Source organism: Thermobia domestica, chromosome 8 (genome assembly GCF_964235325.1).
Source record: "Thermobia domestica chromosome 8, izTheDome1.hap1.1, whole genome shotgun sequence".
Lineage (NCBI taxonomy): Eukaryota > Metazoa > Arthropoda > Insecta > Zygentoma > Lepismatidae > Thermobia > Thermobia domestica.
This window is the reverse complement of record NC_137461.1, coordinates 216,370,975-216,376,974: the sequence shown is the minus strand read 5'-3', so window position 1 is coordinate 216,376,974 and position 6,000 is coordinate 216,370,975. Positions and strand designations below refer to the sequence as shown.

At 31.7% G+C, this 6,000-nt stretch overlaps 1 long non-coding RNA gene across 1 annotated transcript in view; it reads right to left on the bottom strand.

Moving 5' to 3' along the window:
• Positions 1-2,204: 2,204 nt before the first annotated feature.
• The window catches only part of LOC145691946 (uncharacterized), a 651,691-nt gene continuing 647,895 nt past the window's right edge, over positions 2,205-6,000 (bottom strand). The window contains exon 4 of the long non-coding RNA XR_014132592.1: positions 2,205-3,942. This is a non-coding gene — a long non-coding RNA (uncharacterized LOC145691946). The remainder of the gene's footprint in view (positions 3,943-6,000) is intronic.

Sequence of the window (6,000 nt, the reverse complement as noted above, 5' to 3'; positions counted from 1 at the left end):
ATAGTACTGCTGCTGACAGTTTTAAGTATTCTAAACAGAAGTCGATGAAATTATTCTCCGTTTTCAGTGCATAAAAAAATGTAATAAATGGGAACCTTTTGAATAGTTTTTACGATCCTTAGTACAGTTTCTGTTATAACTCTGACATGAAAAAGAATCAAAATGCACCCAAATTTGAGGATTTGTAAGGTACGAGTAGAACAATTGCAATTTTAGTGCAATCTTTATACTGGAGCCATGGATTCGATATGCATAGCAGAACCGTGAGAGATAAGTTTTCTCATCACTTAGAAAATACAACGTGGCCAAACGAGCAGAAGACGTTTCGATAAACATATAAGTATCACTGTGTATCATCAACGCCAAAAACAGGAATATAAACAGATAATTCAGTATAAACGTGGCGACAAAAACGGCTACGAGAATATGCTACTGCATACCGCGTAAATGGCGCATTTACGCTGCATGATGCAATTGCAATGCTTCTTGATTGAAAGTAATTGACAGAATGGAGCAATTCAAAGCGTCGATGAGGCAGTTAACAGCACAATATGAGAATAATGAGGAATGAGAAACATCTTGTACAATTGTTTCAGTACCACGACGTATATATGTTCTTCTTGAAGTTTGTGCAGAGCTGAAAACAGAAAGATTTAGCAACGTGTTGTACACGGTTGAGATTGTAATTATCTTTCTATTATATTGTACAGTGGTTTTGAATCAAACATGTGACTTAAACTTCAGTCCACTAACACGTCTTGTTTCTTTAGGTTCTCATTTTTACAAACAGGAATGTATTTTAAACATGGTGTGTGAGGTAATCAGTTAATATTATTGATATTGAATGAAGTCCAGCAAGAGCATGGTGTGGGAGTGTGAAACTGAAAATTTTACAAATTTATAAGCATCGCTTCTATACTTTTATTATTTAAGAAGTTTTAGGAAATATGAAGAAAAATTTGTAGACCATCATACTGAAAAGAAACATAAATGAGTGACGTGTTTATGATAATATTACGAATAAATTTCTCTTTATGTTATTATAATGAACAAAAATTACCTTATTTTTCTTTAAAATTAACTTAACTCTTTTCAATTACTTTTTTAAATATATTCATTGATCATAAAATGTAATAATCTTGCTAAGAGTTTAGAGAAGTGGGTTTCTTAGTATTGAGTTCACATGATTTATCTTTAATATCCTATCAAAAGAAATATCTAAATATTGTCTTGTGTATGTAAGTTTCTTTTTATTGACACGAAAGTGTTTCTAAATATATTCTTTTGATTTAAAGTATCTTGTCAGTATGCCAGACAAGAACCATTTGACTTTGTATGTTAGCTTGTACTGTAAGAACTACCTACTTTATTGCCATACCAGTTATGTACCTAGGAAACAAGTTCATTATTTATCTATTATTGTGTTTCTCACAGAGAATCAGTTCTTTTGAAGTTTGTATAATATTTGTTCAAAATTATTCCACCCATGATTACACATTTGACTCTACAAAGACCCATCGTGTCTACAAATAATAATAATAAAGAAAAAACTTTTAGTAGAAGGTGATTAAAGTACTACAAGGAAAACATTAGCATATAATTATCGTTTAATGGGGAAATGTACAAAGAGGATACACAAATCAATCGATTTCATACAGGTGAAGAAAAAAATACATGAGTGATTGTAGATCTCCATGCATAATTTTCGAGAAACTCATGACCTTTTGTGTGCGAAACTCGAATTGGTGGAATGAGAAATTGGGAGAAAACGGGATTACTCCGAGAAAACACACCGACACGATGTTGTCTGCAACAAACTTCCTTGGCCGGGTACCTAACTTGAGACCCCTTGCCTCGGAGATAAGAGCTCTGTTCCTAAGCCACCTGGACCCTTATTTTGTAGTAAATTGTAATAAAAATGGTGCTAAGAAGCTTATCGTTTGTTTCAATAACAAGTGATAGCTTTCAGTTTGGTGGAACATTTTGTTTGAGTATATTTTTGCTGTAAATGTTAATAAATAAATAAGTAAATAATAGATGCACAGTTACCTACCAAATTATAGCTTTTACTATTGTCCTCTTCTAACGGTTATACACTGATACATAAAATATGGTAACAGTCTAAAACACATTTTCAAAACAAACTATGCACATACTAACTATAAGTAATCAATTAAAGAACAATATATTTGACTTACCTTGTGCTGGTGCGTAGACGTTCAGGTAGAGGCAGTCTTCACTTTGATTCCTCAGGTAAGGCTCCAATCGTTTCAAATATTCTAAACGCCCTTTGGGCATTCTCTCTAAAGCCGCTGTTTCGTTCTTAATATCTGGGAACTTTTGAGGACACACGGGTCCTAGTTTATCGGCAATTCGCACACCAGTCCACGGGGAAGGAGTTCTTGTAGGACTAAATCGATTAGAACGCACTGGTGGCGTGGCGTATGGAATTCCTAAAAACATTTCCACAGGTTTCAAGTGTCTATTGTCCATAGATAAAGTAATTCCTTGCAATTTGCCATATTTAGTCTGCACAATCCGAGTACTCATTGACACACAGTTAGTAAATTTTGTAGTCAGCTGTAGAATTGTAAAAATTACAAGGCAGTGACATAAATTAAGAGCTTCCATTGTTTATGTGCGAAGATAAAAACTACAATTTATGTACTCTCACAACCTTGTTTTGTCTTTTGGGAAGATTTTGCATCATTCATGCTGTCATTGTTTTTACGTAATGATCAAAAATTAAAATTAAAAATAGGATTCTGCTATTTGTATAAGATGTATTAAATGGGGTTAACTAAGTTAAGTATGTATGAAAATGAATATGAAATATGTATAGGTCTGACAGTAGTGTTGGTAAAAGTAATCTAGAAGATAGACGTCCGTTGAGAAATAATTTAATTACGTAAATAAATCAAATATTCAAATATAGTCAAAAGAATGAATGTGAATTAATATTTAGTAATGAGGGTTAAAGGGTTAAAAATTAAATTAAATATTTGTACTGATATAAGATACTGGGGTAATGAATGGAAATTTATATATAAAAATTTTATGAGAAACATTAGTCTAAGATGATTTCACTATATTCGCTCAAAATACTACATTCCATAGTTTTTAGTTATGCTTGTGCGCTGTAAGAGTGATGTAAACAAAAATTTGTTAGAAGGTGTTTTTTCCATACTTAGTTCTTAGCACTTAGCATATCAATTGGAATATAATAATACGTAATTTTCTAACTTAAAAGTGACGGTACTGAAGAATTAAACTTTATTTTAAAGGGATGAGCGTATAGAAGTTTTGGAACTTAAGTATTAGCACACGAGATTAAACGCATTTAAATTGTGAAATTTCTTAAGAAAATTCACTATGAATTCTGAAAAAGAAAAACCTTTTGATGTTATGAGGCACAGTAATCACTCAGTAATTTTGCAAAAGACTATGGATTTTTTAAACAACCGAACACACGTACTTCAAAAATAATACGATGTCACTAGTCACACAAACACTTCCGGCACTTCACTTATCCTAGTGATCACCTTCACGGGAGATCAGTTGAACTACCCACATTGAAACTGTGATAGGCCTTTTAGTTCTTTCACAGAGCGATATCTTCTCCTTCTTCTTTGTTTCGACATTTGAGCACCACTAAGTACAAGTAAAAAGTTGGGAAAACTGTATCACAGAACCAAATTTAATATAGTGAGAATTAACATCATTACTGCAGCAATAGGTGAGTTCTCAGGATTTTCCAAAATTTCCAGAATCTAGTTTTGTACCTTTCATGTTCACAGTTTTCACAGTATTGTCCATATTTGCAAAAATTAACTAATATTATCTTTACTCACTTTGAATTAAGATAACATATTCAATCCTAGTAACCGGTCTATTCTTGTAGATGTTATTGCTGAGCACTGAAACATTCTGCCGCATAGTAATCTGAAAAGATACACAATAAAAAGATATGTTAAAATATAATTTACGGACTACTTTTTTAGATTAGAATAGTTATCAAAAGTTCTAATTTTTAATTCAGATTGTAAAGTTGTGATTAAAAGTATATCTCGTCTATCTATTCATTTTATTGTAAAAAGTTGGAAACAATAATAGAGAAATTGAGTTTACGTAATGTTGACGAGAAGAAATAACACATCTCTATAACGTGTGAAAACGGACTTCTAAGTTGCAAAGTTTTTTAAAGTTATTTATGTAGAAATGAATTTAGTTTCACAATGTGAAATTATATTAAGCTTACAAATTATGCAAATTCAATACTCAAACATAAAGTACTAAAGGAATAAGATCAAAGATAGAAACTGTCTCTCGTACATCGATTCCATATCCAAGAGTCATTACTGATGTTTTTGCTCTATTAAGTAAGTATTGAAACCACACGTACTTGTAATTTTTAACAACTTACTGTTTTGTTAGACTTTTCGGCGATGGTGGTATATTTTTTTGAGGCTCTGAATCGATTCAAAAAATAAAGAAAAAGAAAACGTTTTCCTCTGTTACCGTGTTTTTCAATGTCTGCGAACATTGAGACCCGATACTTTTGATATATATATATATATATATATATATATATATATATATATATATATATATATATATATATATATATTTTGGTTTGCAGAGGGATTAGAATCAATTCTTGGGATGGAGAATCAATTGGAAAGAAATACTTCTCGATACTTTTCTCTGTTTTCACTGTATGGAAAGCAGTATTGAAACCGATAGTACTAGCACATTTCAATTACTTTGGTTTAGGGAGAGTATTGCTGGTGGTAATGAAATGTTCTCTCGAGTCACAGAATCCATTCCAGAAAACTCTTCTCGCTATCTGTTGTAGCTTTGTTCTATGGCAATAAATGTTGAAACGGAAAATAATTGATTTATATCACTTCCGGTTTGAATAGATGGTTAACGAAGGAAAAGGGCGTACTTTTGTTATACTGAATTGATTGCAAAAAGAAAAAAAAAAAACAGATTTATTAACCTTTAAGTGGAAACCCAATAATAAGTGGAATATCGCACTTTAAGTGGATAAAAGACCATTTGGAAGGCCTAGGTGCAGATGGGAGTACAATATTAAGATGGATATCGCAGAAATAGCACAGATGACTAAAATAGCTAAGGACAGAAGTCAGTGGAGAGCTTTCGTGAATGCGGCATTAAATCTCCGGGTTCCATAAGCCTCTATTATGTTCTTAAATGTTATGTTCCACGATAATATTGGAAGAATTGTTCAATATTGATTTAATTTGCATTACAATTTATTTAAGGTTTTCCAACCGTTTACTCTGTATGGGATAAAGTCAGTAAAAAATGAAGTAATGGTATTACCACCCCAGCGTTTTTTTCTGAGTTTCTCGATAATTTATATAAAACGTATTCGGTTTAGATACTATATTATGTACATTGTCCTCGAAGTTTCCGTAATTCCCAGTGCTTGGAGTAACAAGCATTACTTGGATTTTAAGTCCATCGACGAAACAGTGAAACTCTCCTTCTTCTCCAGCTCTAAAATATTATGTTAAGTTATTACTTTCATAAATTTTTTAACACAACTTAATGTATTGTTTACTGACTTTTCACATAATACTCAACCTCATCTACATGAAATATGATGACTCACTTTATTCTCTTACAAAGATTTAGATGTTAGTTCTATTATAACTTTCCTGAAAATACAATATTGCTGTACATTCTCTAATTCTAAATCAAATCAATTGTTTGTAGTTGAAATAATCTAATAATGAGGTAGCGTGTTCTCTCCCGTTTTATGCAATATGTTTTCCTGAGTACTTTTTTTAAAATATTCATATTTTTTATATAGAAAAGTGCATGTTATTTATTTCGGAGTTTAGAAACTTAGTTCTGTAGTTCTGTAGTTACACTAACTTCACTGTAAGTTAGTGAAAAGAAGTATCGTTCGTTTCAACCAAGCAGAGCTCCATATCGTCATTAATTATAACGAATAAGGGAAAAGAGATT